Source organism: Osmerus eperlanus, chromosome 7 (assembly GCF_963692335.1).
Source record: "Osmerus eperlanus chromosome 7, fOsmEpe2.1, whole genome shotgun sequence".
NCBI classification, from domain to species: domain Eukaryota; kingdom Metazoa; phylum Chordata; class Actinopteri; order Osmeriformes; family Osmeridae; genus Osmerus; species Osmerus eperlanus.
In genome coordinates, this window is record NC_085024.1 from 5,906,830 (window position 1) to 5,920,614 (window position 13,785).

At 41.1% G+C, this 13,785-nt stretch overlaps 1 protein-coding gene across 2 annotated transcripts in view; it reads left to right on the plus strand.

The window, feature by feature from the left end:
* The first annotated feature begins 1,769 nt into the window (after positions 1 to 1,769).
* Positions 1,770 to 13,785, plus strand: part of osbpl3b (oxysterol binding protein-like 3b) — a 44,041-nt gene continuing 32,025 nt past the window's right edge. For both annotated transcript variants that reach the window (XM_062466762.1, XM_062466763.1), the window contains exon 1: positions 1,770 to 1,991. The gene's annotated coding sequence lies outside the window, so the exon portion shown is untranslated. The remainder of the gene's footprint in view (positions 1,992 to 13,785) is intronic.

Consider the following 13,785-nt stretch of genomic DNA (forward strand, 5'->3'; position numbering starts at 1 on the left):
TAATGGGTCTCTGTGTTATGAATAAACTTGTTTTTGTGTGCTTTTATTATTCTGAATCAGAATTTGGTTTATTTGCCATGTATGTTACACAAACACGGAATTTACTGTGGCAGGAAGGTGCAAACAATAAACATGATCTTAAATTAAGTAAAAGTACAATAGTTTAACTAATTCTAAGAACTAAACCAGGGATCCCCAAACTACGGCCCGCCCACGCATTTGGACCGGCCCTCTGAACAATGCCAGACACTTTTTTTTAAACTTTTTTTTATAAAAAATCAGTTCACACTGATAAGTAAATGTTTTGATTTCAATAGCAATTAGTAATAGGCTATATATCCCTTGATATGTACAGATGTACGGTTTAAAATCATAATACAATCTCCACAATAATACTGGTAGTCACTCCGGCACATGTAACTTTCTGTTACAGACCTACCTGGCCCCATATTAAAGAAAGGATATTTAGCTCATTGTGTGAGCCATAATGGTCAAAATGTTCAGATGTTTTTTCACCATGGAAGTTAACCATGGAAATGTTTGTTGTAAACAAAAACAAAATGTTCACACTGACTGATTATTGTACTTGTTCAAGAATTTCAGCTAGCTGAATGCTATTGGGTATCACAGTGTGCTTTTAAGATACCAATTTCAACTGTTGCTGGGAAAAGTTACAGTCAATACTGTACAATACTGTAGTACACACAGAAAAATTTATGTATTTTGTCTGGACATTTGTGCTACATGCAAACAGAACCTTCACATTTGCATGCACATTTTTACACGTCTTAGATGCAAGTTATATAGAGTGAACTGAAAATTGCCACAAAATGACACCCATGCAAAAAAAAGAGAAAGAAATTGGTTGATTGGTTAGGTTGTCATTTCATTAATAAGTCACCTGGCAGGTAATTTGCAGATATCACAACAATTCCATGTCATAGATATTTATGGAATATACATCTATGTCTGACAGATTTTGATTGTTGAATTAATCATTTTGCATGTGATGGCTCACACGATGAAAGAATGTTTAGAAGTTGTGAAAAGTATGACAATGTCACTGAGAATCAACTCATCAGTTTTGATCAGCATCCATGTGCATGTATACACAATAACTAGTTATTGTGCCCAATTCAAAATCAGAATCAGAATAAGCTTTATTCGACATGTGAGTTTACACAAACAAGGAAATGTGGCAGGAAGATGCGATAAACATAAGAATCCTAACAATAAGGATGGAAATTATTGAAATAATTTACAACAGTCTAAAAAACGCAGTCTAAATAAGTTTAAATTGGAGACATTTGTACTTACTCTTTTGCACACGTGCCAAAACACATGCTAATTGCTTAGATGAATAAGAAATTGTAATCTGGTGTGAACAATAAATAAATTGTTGAGAGATTTGAATTTATTGTTTTGAAAAAAATAATTCTCATTCGAGAATTGAGCAAAAGCGATTGAGGAAAAACTGCAATGTGTTCATAAAAGCTGTTTACAGTGTCTTCCCAAATGATTTCAACTTTGAAACTTTAATGCCTAAACCCAGCCGGCCAGCCCAGTAGCCAACCGTTACCTTACATTTGAAACTTTTAGGGGACGTCACGGAAAAGCTGCTGTCAAAAGGTACCCAATCGCTTTTCTACACACATTGAGGTTCACCACAGTTCTCTGTTCTGATTGGACTTTGTTCTTGGCAATTACTCATCATCCCGCCTCCCATCTGATGGGTTTAGCAATCAGAATCCGTGCACCACCATACGCACTTGAGTTGTCTGCATGATGGTAACAGATACAGTAGGCAATAGAAGAGAGTTGATGTCCTATACATAATTTTAATGCGTAGCCTACCTGCGACTTTTCTTCCTTTTTCTTAACGGGTTGCTCTTTTCTTCTTAAGACAAGCTGGCAGCTTCCTCTAGTTGAACAGCAACGTTCTGTTGACATCTGTTCCGGAATCCTGAAAACAGCAAAGCAACTCTGTAAAGGTAAGTGAATAGTTTCATTGACACCGTCATCGATGTGACTGTAGCCTAGAGTCAACGAAATATATCACATTCATGTACTGACATTAACTTTGCGGTGCACTGTAGCCTGGATGTACATATAAACAATAAGTTGAAGCAGTTTAGTTTAACATTGTAACCTGTTACACTTTTTTACTACAGTATAGCTAGCTCTATGTAGGACAGAATAAACTCGCCACAAAAAAGCATGTACAAATTGGCATGCACTTCACCACCTGTGAATTTGAAGCGTCCCTTAAAATAAAAGCCATCAAGATGTAACACCTACTGTTACAGTAGAGTATTTTTGTTTTTGGGTTTGTCTCTGGCCTTATAGTGTAGAAAACCCCATTTATCCACCCCCCACGGGTGACTAAGCAACGAGGGATTATTTGCTGTGGTTATACATTTTATTCAGTTTCTTATTTATGTTTTATTATATTTCATCAAACAGATGATTCACAGATCCATGACTGTCACTATGGCAACCCCGCTCCCCCCCCCCCCACACACACACACACTCATCTTTTTTTGGGGGGGAGAGGGGTTAACTGTAAAGATTAGATGAAGAGCACTCTGTAAACCTACTAGAGAATGTAATTAGCTATTGAAATTGTAAACTTACAGTAGGTAGTGTGAATTCATACTGTGTAGGTAGTGGGATTCTTTGGAGAGGTGGTGTTAGGATTATCAATTTTCAGACTTCCTCTTGGTGAGCCTCACACTTCAGACAAGAGCAGGCGTGTTGAATAAAATAACTATGGAATGTGTATAATGTTGTGTACCCCCCCCCCTCTCTCACACACACACACACACACTCAACACATATCAAACTAGATGCAAAGGTTTGTTGAATAGACAACTACACACGAAAGTGCCCTTTACTCGTTAGTGAAGTGCATATTAACTTCTTATGAATTAACTACTTGTTATAAACACCAAGCTTGAATAGTTGTTTATTTTCCCCAACATCTGGCTCAGGTCCACCTATGTACAGGGGAAACCTTCTCAGTAGGAGTTTTATGCTGTTTGTGTTTGCCTCGGAAGGAATGTGGGGCTGATTGAAAGGGGCTATTCAGATATTTTGGAAAAATACCTTTCATTCCATCCCAGCCAAAGCCCAGCCTAGCCCAGCCAAGCCTAGTGTAGCATTGCCCAGCTGTTCAGGTTAGCCTGGAGGTTTAGGTGCTGGTGTTTGACTTAAGGCTTTTGATCCTTCTCTCTGCAATCTCTCTTCAAAATGTTCTACGTGTATACTACACAGATTAGGACTGAAGGCCAAACCACCACAGAATCTCTGGATTCTCGTGAAAATGAAAGAAAACAAACCCTCACAGACATTCTGTGGATTTCTGTGGAAGTCGTGAAAATGACATAACGAGTGCATCTGTCCTTAAGGTCACCTTCACTCCTTTGTCCTCTAAAGGGCTTCCGATTTGCTGCTTTCCATCTAATTTAATCTTTGAATTGTGCAGTCATCATGTAATTCACAGATACCATTATATGCATGGCTCATGCACAGTCCCCAGTTCTACTTAACCTCTGATTTACTCCCATGCCCTGCAGCAGCAGGACTGAAGGTAGAACGACTGCATTTTTCCAGGTCACTTACTCCTGCATCATGCTGCATTGCCCTCTGTTCAGACCTTTCCTGCTGTTCTGTTTTAGCTGTGGTACAATGAATCATTCTGAATAGTTATATGACCAACAAACGTAATCAGTTAATTTAATGAATAGTGTCTTCATCAATAGGCAGTCACCTAAATTATAGTTATTATATTGATCTACCATGAGTCATCATGAGTTGTATTAGGAATGTGTCATCACTGGTGAGCATCAACACATTATGTTTGGAGTCTGTGATGCATATGAGAACAGGAAGGTAATGATTGTAGGTGGGTGATGTGTAGAGAACTGGGGAACAGGACTACCAGAGCAGATGGTGAAACTCGGGCAGGTGTTGCCTTCTTCTGCGAGGGCGGAACATGCATAATAGATGTGGCCTGAAATGTAAACAGGTGAGTGAGGTTTCAGGCATTCATCAATGCTCCTCAGCATATGCGATTTCTTTCAATCCCAGTTAGGTGATTATGTCACATTTAACTTATTAAAGTAAAACATATTTCACTTTAAAACAGTTGTTTTCCTTGCTCTAATCCCATTTTATCTAGCATAAGGTATCATATCCTCTTCTGTACACACTGAGAAAGGTTGCTGTCAGGCTTATCAACCTATTTCAGACAGAGTCTGAAGGCGGGTGAGACCAGTTTAATAACTCCCATCAAGACTGACTACCAGCTTTTTACTGTAAGTATTTTCACTCAGCATGAATTTTTTACCCGAGGGGTCACTTCCTGAGACTTTTAACAGAAACAATAGGCCGGCCTATGGGGAACAGAACCATGTTTTCCCGAAAGCCAGACCCACATTTTCTTGTTCTCCATAACTACTGTATCGCTTTAGGACTGAATTATTCAAAGCCTTCTACATTTTAAAGTCTTCCAACTCTGAAGTTCTTCAATAATGTAGGTTATTTTAAAAGAACGTTCCATAGACTTTGGTATCTTTGTATCTATCTATACCATGATGGAAACAGATTACAAAAGATGTCCATCTATGTTGTCCACTGTTCAGATGTTGGGTACATTTAGCCCCTGCATAGGCTATACGTTTTGTCTCAACATGGAATGGAAAAATCACTTTTACATCAACAACAAATGCATTCTGTTTTTTTTTTTAGGTTATGCTATGGATGCATAGTGATTGCATGTCTTGTGAGTTTTACATTCTTTGCATGTGAATATTTCATACTTTTCAATCTATTCTCTGGTAGTGGTATTTTTCCAAATATATTACCAGGACAATCCCTGAAGTTAGGTCATTACTCAAGCTTACTGGTCGGTGAGCGAGCAATCTTCCCCAATCGTAAATTGAATTGAGTGAAGTCTCTCTGAAAGAGGTGGGAGCTGCTCTTGCTGTCTTGTTATCTGTTGTGGGTGTAGGCCTAGGCTTTGGATTGGATTATTCAGTGCTGCTCCAATGCACAAAATTAAGAAAAAAAATTATACACAATAAAGAGAGTACCGCCATGGCTTCAAAGGGCTGTGGGTGAGAGGTGATCACCACTTCCTCAATAAGCAATTCACTGCTAATAGAATGCTTGAAAGCAGAGCATCCTAACTTGGAATGACACAAAGCCCTTTATTCCGTCGGACGGGGAAACTCGAAAATGGATATTAAACAATAGCACTCCATTCTCTGTTAGTCTTCATTAAAGGTTGTTGACTGTTTGAAAGGCTTCTTGCTTCTGTTCTGCCGTGGGGCTCTCTAGGTTTGCTCTTATTATTGGACGGGCAAACAGATGGCTGATCTCACTGAAGCCTGTGTAACTCAATTCTAAAGTGTCCTAGAGATGCTTGACTGGGTTAGTTAGAGAGTTCAGTCAGAGAGCAAATCTGACATTTTCCCAGTTGTGGGAACTTGAGTCAGATGGTTCCTGTCTAACTGTCCATAAATGGAAGTAAGTAAGTAAGTAAGACTTTATTTATATAGCACATTTCATACAAGAATTGCAGCTCAAGGTGCTTTACATAAAATCAATAAAAACAATAATACAAGTGATAAACAATTCAAACAAAAATAAAAATCCCAATAAGATCTCTGTTCAAGAGAGAAACCAACTTTAAACATGCATCTTAAAAGTAACAATAATATAATTAATAAAAGTAGGAAAACCCTTTTGAGATAAAATTACTTAAATGCTTTGGTAAAAAGGTAGGTTTTAAGCTGTCTTTTAAAAATGTCTAGAGTGTTTGCTTCCCTAATATTTATGGGTAATTTGTTCCATAGTTTTGGGGCGTAATTGACAAAGGCCGAATCACCAATCTTCTTATGACTGCTTCTGGTGACCTCTAATAGGCCTGCATTTGATGATCGCAGTGTTCTAGCTGGTGTGTAGTTTATAAAGGAGTTAGCAATGTAGCTAGGTCCTTGTCCGTGTAGAGCTTTGTATGTGAGGAAAAGGACCTTAAAGTCAATTCTGAAGGTAACAGGGAGCCAGTGTAAAGTAGCTAGGACAGGACTAATGTGTTCTCTCCTTTTAGTTTTGGTTAATAATCTAGCTGCAGAATTTTGAATGAGCTGTAGTCTTTCAGTGGTTTTCTTGGGAATACCAGTGAAAAGTGCGTTACAGTAGTCCAGCCGGCTGGATATAAAAGCATGAATTAACTTCTCTGCATCATTTTGGTTTATGAATGGTCGTACCTTTGCTATATTCCTCAGGTGAAAGAAAGCTGTTTTGGTCACTTTATTAATGTGAGAGTTGAAATTCAAATATGAGTCCAGGATTACACCGAGACTCGTCACCTCTGGTTTAAGACAGGGGGTTAAACCTCCAAGATTCTTAATAAGCATCTCTCTTTTGGATTTGGGGCCACATAGTAGGACTTCGGTTTTGTCTTCATTTAATTTAAGAAAGTTAGCGTTCATCCATTTGTTTATTGCCAACAGGCAGTTGGTAATGGAATTGATGGCCGTTGCATCGTTGGGTTCAGTGGATATATATAGTTGTGTGTCATCCGCATAGCTATGGAAATCTATGTTATGTTCTCTGATTATGTCGCCGAGTGGTAACATATAAAGAGAAAAAAGTAATGGACCTAAGCAGCTTCCTTGAGCAACCCCTTAGCAGTTCTCATGTTTCTTGGACCTATGGTCACCTAAACTAACATAAAACTTCCTTCCTGTGATATATGATTTCATCCAGTTCAATACACTATCCGTGAACCCAATAAGCTTTTCCAGTCTATTGATTAGGATGTCGTGATCAATTGTATCAAATGCTGCACTGAGATCTAACAGGATAAGGATAGAGACTTTATTTGCATCAGAGTTTAGTCTGAGGTCGCTAATTATTTTGGTGAGAGCAGTTTCAGTACTGTGATATTTCCTGAAACCTGACTGCGAGACTTCCAGGATGTTATTTTCTTCAAGAAAAGAATTTAATTGGACTAAAACTATCTTTTCCAGTACTTTACTAATAAATGGAAGGTTTGATATTGGTCTGTAATTTGCAAGTAGACTGTTATACAATTTGGGTTTCTTTAATAGGGGCTTTACAACAGCTGTTTTGAAGGCATCTGGGAAAACGCCAGTTCTAAGAGATGTGTTTATAATCTCTAGCACCGGACCTGAGACACTATCAAACACTCGCTTAAAGAATGTTGTGGGTATAGGATCAATATCTGAGGTTGTGGAGTTAGATTCGCTGACAATTTTGGAAAGTTCACTAAGTGTGATACAGGTAAATGTGCTCATGGTTATGTTGCAGAATCTACTGATGTCAGTTTCGACCCCACTAACAAAAGCAAGCTCTTCACATTTAACTACTGAGGATGGAGGTGGAGCAGGGACAGTGTTTAGCAGCTGGTCAATGGTGGAGAAAAGAACTCTGGAATTTCTGGCATTTTCTGTAATAATGTTGGAGAAATATTCTCTCCTTGCTAGACGGATGGTTTTGTTATAGGTGGTTAGTGTATCTTTGTAGATATTGTAGTGGATAGTGATCTTTGTTTTCCTCCATTTTCTCTCTGCTGCACGGCATTTTCTTTTTGTTTCACTAACATTTTTATTTCTCAGCCATGGGGAGGTTCTGCTTGTGCACTTCTTTTTGGTTTTCAGTGGTGCAACAGAGTCTAACACAGATAATAGTGCATCATTGAGGTTCTCTACCATTTCATTCAGAGAGCAATCATGGTTAGTCGGCTCATATAGAGCAAATTGTTCAGAAAATTTCATCATAGCTGTATATAATAAGTATATAATGATGGTCTGAGAGGGGTAGATCAGTTATTGAAATATTATTGATATTTAGTCCAGTTGTTATCACTAGATCTAGTGTGTTTCCGTGTCGGTGTGTTGGGTCTGTTATGTGTTGAGTTAGATTGAAACTGTCAAGGAGATTTAAGAGCTCAATAGTTCTTGGGTCTGCTTTTTTATTTACTTGGATATTTAAGTCTCCGTTTAAAACTACTTTGTCATATCTAGTGACACATAGTGATAATAGTTCAGAGAATTCTTGTATGAATATTGGCGAGTGCTTGGGTGGCCGATATATAATAACAAAAAGTATTGATTCGGTTTTGAGCTCTATAGCAAGATATTCATATGATGTGAATTCACCTAGCTCAGTGATTTTGAACAACAGTTTAGAGGAGAAAATAGCTGCGACTCCTCCACCTTTTTTTGATGTCCTAGAAACTTGGTGAAAGCTGTAATCGGGCCGACACGCTTCTATCAAAGTTGCTGTTGCCGTGTCATTGTTTAGCCAGGTTTCTGTTAGACAGATGCAGTCTAAGTTGTTTTCTTTGACCAGATCATTAACTAGAAATGTTTTGTTATTTAGTGATCTAACATTTAGAAGGGCCAGTTTCAACTGTGGGGTATTAACAGATAAAACAGGGGTAGATAAATCTGTTGGAAGAATATGGATAGTTCTGTGACTTTTAACACTAGTTTCAGGTTTGTAACCATGCATTTTACCATGCCATTTTCTGTTTGTGATGACCGGTATGTCCAATGAAATAGCATGGTGGCTGTCCTAGCGTAGCTTTTCTTTGGGAAAGTCTCTGTCACTGAGCTGTTCCATCACAAGGGAATTCATCCGGGGGGTGCAGATCTGTGCAGGGCCCATGTCCTTGCAGGAGGCTGTTTGAATGTTCTGTTCTGTTCCATGGGAGGTTGTTTGGGATGCGTCAGTCAGCTTAGACACAACAGGGATAGGGAGAGAAGCTTGATTTGTGGTCAGGAGCACGTGATTGATATTTGCTGTTAGTAGTCGAGATCCTCTACGGTTTGGGTGGAGTCCGTCAGCTTGAAAACGGTCTGCACAGTTCCAGAACACATTGAAGTTGTCGATAAACACATTGAAGTTGTCGATAAAATGGAAGAGAGCTAGTTCTAAATATATCACAACCTTAGCAACGATGTGTGGATTGGGACCATTAAAGATACATCTCCAATCTGAATAGAAGACTGCTAGATGCTTAGAGATGACAGTGACCTTCATGTCATCGAGAAATATAGATTGCGGTATTGCTTCAGGTTCAAGACGGAAACTATTATGTTCCTAGAGATCTGTCAGATTTCTACATGACCTTGTCTCCCCTCTCTCACTGCTCTCCTGTGAACAGCATCCCTGTTTTCAGCAGGGCCTGCGGCAGGCTAGTGATTGACAGCCTGATGGCAGTGTAGCTTCTGGAAAGGATCAGAATCGGAGTTCACCTCTCTCTCGATTCACCAGCCCTTGAGCAGTATGGAAATGGAGGCCAAGCTGGAGTCCCCCTAAACACTGTAATCTTCTGTTTAGAAAGTAATGATTATTCAGTTTTTCACTTAATACGAGATGTGACACATTTCCAAGAGTGCTCGCATCAAGACTGGAGTTGAGCTCACCGCTGCATCTGTGTGCTGATTGGCTGTGATCAGGGTGGATCCCACTTTCAAGCTCTCCACTGTTGAAGTTGTGCTGCGTCTCTGTCGTAATGAGTCAGTTACGATGTTGACGGTCTCCTCCACACTCTGACTAACGAAAGAGAGCACCTACCTTCAGAGTGAGGGAGGGAGAGAGAGCAATAGGGAGGGTGGGAGAGAGTAAAGTAGAGAAGAAGGGAGAAAGAGCTGTGGGGAGGGTGAAAGAGAGATTGGTGAAGAGAAAGAGAGATAAGTGGGGAGGGATGTGGTTTATCAACAGAAGGATGTGGATCATCAACAGGATGTGCTATTGTCACACATCAGTTTGCAGAGACTCTGGAGATAGTAGTTGAGAACCCCCCCCCCCCCTTCCCTCTCTGTCTCCATCCCTCCTTCTCTTTTTCTCTTAATGTCTCTCTTCCTGTCTCACTATCTCTCTCTCTCTCTCTCTCCATATCTGCTGTACTAGTTCGAAGGAAACCAGTGAGATGTCTGTTGACCGATGACTTCGGTTCATCTTCTGGATTTGGTGAATGTCTTCCAAATTCCCCAGCAAAAATGTAAGAAGCAGGTCAGATGGTGATGACCAGATGGCTCTTCGGTCTAAGCCTAATCAGATTCTTGGAATGCGTCCTTCTGGCCTTGGCTCATTCCACCATGCCTAAAAGCAGACCACAAGGAGGTACTCTCATATGTGTGGTGTGTGGTGGTCCTGTGTGTGTATATGTGTGTGTGTGTGTGTGTGTGTGTGTAGGGGGTTGGGGAAGCTGCATACTCCTAACCCACTCAGGAATGGACTAGCAGACGGCACAGTCCCCCTTGTTAAACAAGTATGTCCTGATGAAATATGTATCTCATGTTGGGATCAGACCTGCCTGTGCAAGGCTGAGTTTCTCTCTCCACTCCAGGCAGGCTCCTTGCTGTGACTTGAGACTGACTGCTCAGTGTGTGTATGACTGTGTGTGTGAGAGTGTGTGTGAGAGTGTGTGTGGGTGTAAGCAGCAGTGGTACTCAAAAAGCCACAGAGTCCGTCTGCTGTGGCCTGATTCTGTGGAGCTTTGAGCTCAGGATGGTGTTTGCTCTACTTCTCTTGGCCACCTCCTGATTTCTCCTCCAGGTGTACTGGTCTGGGCTGGGCTGTGTGCTGAGTCCTGAGGGGACAGGATGGAAGATGGAGGCGATGGAGAGGGGGGAAGGGGGGTGATTAATTACTGTGCCCAGAGGAGCTGACAGGCCAGCCCCTATGGGGCATAGAGTACTCTAAAACTGCTTTCCTCCCTGGCACACTGTATCAGTTTCCACTCACTGCATACAGTACTGGCTGTTTTCATCTATGTCAGTGGTATACAAACCTACAAACATGCTCTGTATGTTTTAGATGTTTCCCTGCCACAATACATCAAATGAATGGATGTTATCAGGAGCTTATAACAACCCATTCATTTGAATTGGGTGTGATGGAGCAGGGAAACATCTCAAACTTACAGGACAGTGGGCCCTGAGGACCAGGGATGAAGACCACTGATCTATAGCATCTTCAGGACTGCACTGATCGTACTCTCTGACTTCAATGAGATGCTGTGCTACATGTGTAATGTGGCTTTTACTCTGACTGATTGCAGCCACTGGTTCTGTCTTAGTCTTGTTCACATTCTTGTCACTGCATGTGACTGGGACAAACAGAAATTGGCTAGTCTGTTCACACGTCTTTGCTGCTGACACTTTTCTTCGTGGCCATCTAAGCTGATGTCATTGTATTTGCCCCTTATGTGTGGACAAAGAGGACAGGGTCTAGAAGCTACTGCCCCTGGTGTGTTTCCTCGACTTGAACGTGGAGGTTGCGTCATCAAGCCGAGACCCGAGAATGCTTTTTGAGTTAATGACCACTCTGGTGAAATAAATGGTACTGAGAAATCAATACTATATCTGTTTAGCAAATGGAAACGCTTTGAGTTACAGTCTGCTGCAGGTCAGGTGCACTGGGTGAGTGCAATCCTAACATAATAAGTTTTCCTGTCCTGAGTTATATTGTATTGTCTATACTTGTAGGAAAGCCTACAGTAGATCTTTGCTGCACTCCCACTCAAGTCTGTTGCGCTCCTGAAAGAATGGTTAGAGCTTCTGTACTGCCACTCAGATAATGTAATAACATAAGCAAAGTGGATATTATCCCGGCGCTGTAATGCCAGGCTAAAATCAGATTACAATTATTAAAGTGGGAACAGTTGGATGCGGCTAATGGGATAGCCAGTGTGTTCCCTTAGGTAAACCGTAGCTGGAATCAACTAACGCTGGTTAGAACAGACAACTCATGGTGAAACATGAATAACAAACCTCATGTGTAGTTTGAACATGGATTAGATCCAGGCTAGCCAACGGTTGTAGCACTGAGTTCACAGTCTCAAGCAAATATTGAACTTGACAACAACCCCGAACATACTATAACTACAATAACAGCTTTTCTTTCTTTTTTCATTTTTCTTCATGGTGGCAATTTATGAAAAAATGGGTTATGTATTTTGACATACCGGTCTTGGTCAAAATACTTTCTAAATCTCTCTAAATCTCTCTCCTGCTGGATATGGGTAGGTGGACTTCAGTCAGTCCACGCTTTGTAGAAACTCAATTCCTCAAAACATGTTTACTGTCTGATATCAGGATGAGTCAGAATTAACTTATCCCTCCGCCTGCAGTGGAAGCTGAGGGGGCGATTTGTTTTTACCATGACTCAAATAAAATATAAAAGGATGACTTGCGCCTCGGGAGCTTTATAATAACAATGGGCCCAATGGGTATGTTGGACTGGACTGATGGGCTCAGAGAATGAATGGGATGTATGGAGTAGAACACTCAGTGAGAAGCCCCTGGCTTCTCACTGAGTGATTCTAGAAGCCCCTGGCTTCTAGAATCTCTCCCGGCTGCTACATGACTGTGGCACCTGCATGCTAATTACCTTCTGGTGTGGTTGTTAGGTAAGACAGGGATCTGAGACAGCCACACCCCAACTCCTCATTTAGACCACAGCTTTGTTAGAAGAGTGATGAGCTGTCAGAATAAGAAGCAGGACTCCGTAGATAAGGTGGTTACTACAACAATCCACCCTGCCTTACCCACCAGTCACTGGACTCAACGCATTGTATTTCCACACTGATTGTTCTCCAGTGACAGAGAGGACTTTGAGTTTGAACATCTTTGAGGACATTTGGATTTGTTCTCTGTTTTGACGATACCGTGTGATGAAACGTCAATCTTTTGGGAAAATGTCACACCTATTATAAATCTTTTAAGCTGCTCAAGTTAACTGTTCCCCTTTAGAGAATTATGTGTGGATTCAGATCAATGGAAACTCATTAACAGGGAAGCAGCTTTTTAATCTCTGAAAGGAAAAGCAGCCTTACTTTATTGTGTGTAACACTACACTTGCTTGGTACATGCTCTTCCTGGTTTCGAATGATAAACAGCCTCCGGCTTTCTAGCTACTCTACGATTTTACAATCTACTCTAGATACTCTCCCTGTTAGTGGATCCTACAAGGTTATTCTGGAACATTAGCCATACTTCCCAGTCTGTACCAGATGGGAGACTCCCTTTCAAGTTATTGCCATGTAAATAATATAGTCAGAATCATACATTTTTAACCATTGTCCCTTTCCTTGCCTCTCATCTTGAAAGTAATGTAGAACATGAATAGCCTAGTACATACTTAGTAGTACGGCTGTCATGTAATACATGTTGTTTGATTGGCTGTTTTTTACACTTTTCTGTTCTCATTTTCTACCCGAGAGTCGCAGGGCACCCTACTTCTCCCTCACTTATCTTACACAAGACCCCATTGAGACTGCCTCACTGAAAGGGAGTTTTACTTTTGAAAGTAATTGTGCCTTTAAAGGTCACAGGGCGATCCACGCTGCTTTCGCTTCCTCCATGATTCTCCGAGGAGTGTGGGAGTATGCTTTTAGATTCCTCCTCTCCCCACAACTGCTGTGCATAATTGAGGAGCAGCAGCTGCCAATGGAGACCAGGCACTGTCATTTTTGTAAACAATAACGCTGTCCCGCTTCCATCGGTGCTGTACTGCAGGGGTTCGTCCCAGAGTTATGGTGACTCACATCCTGGGTGTTGCTTACGAGCCTACTTCGCCCATCCCATCCCCACAGCCTCTCTGCCAGGCTCGTCACATCTCATTGGCTCTGCTCTGCGGTAGCAGCAGGGGGGGTGGCTGCAGTGCAGCATTGTACCTTTGTCATCCCCAACTCAGTTATGTCATGTAGTGTTAACCTTCCTTCACATGGAGGCTGGGCTGGAA